This window comes from Sparus aurata, chromosome 15, assembly GCF_900880675.1.
Source record: "Sparus aurata chromosome 15, fSpaAur1.1, whole genome shotgun sequence".
Taxonomy (NCBI): domain Eukaryota; kingdom Metazoa; phylum Chordata; class Actinopteri; order Spariformes; family Sparidae; genus Sparus; species Sparus aurata.
Genome location: NC_044201.1, coordinates 13,912,120 through 13,912,442, shown reverse-complemented (window position 1 = coordinate 13,912,442; position 323 = coordinate 13,912,120).

The following is a 323-nucleotide window of genomic DNA, read 5'->3' as shown; positions in this document are numbered from 1 at the left end:
AGCACCCCCCACCGGCTGTTTGAGTCCTGGAGAAACCCTTATTCAGTCTCACACTATCAAAAGAAAAAGGGTGAATTTTCACCAGAATTACCCTTTGCAGCAATTTTACTCAATGTAAAATGTACCCAATGTGAGTATTTTTGTTTTCTCACATTTCCCATCTACGGATTATTCACATTACCTCATGTGTAGGTAACTTTTAGGCTACATGACTGAATTAACTTGTTTCTGGATGTAAATGCAGAAGTACCTGTTGCCTCACAGTTTCCATTAAATGGGGGACTATGTAATTTTGGAGAAGAAATTCAAACTCAGAATTTTAA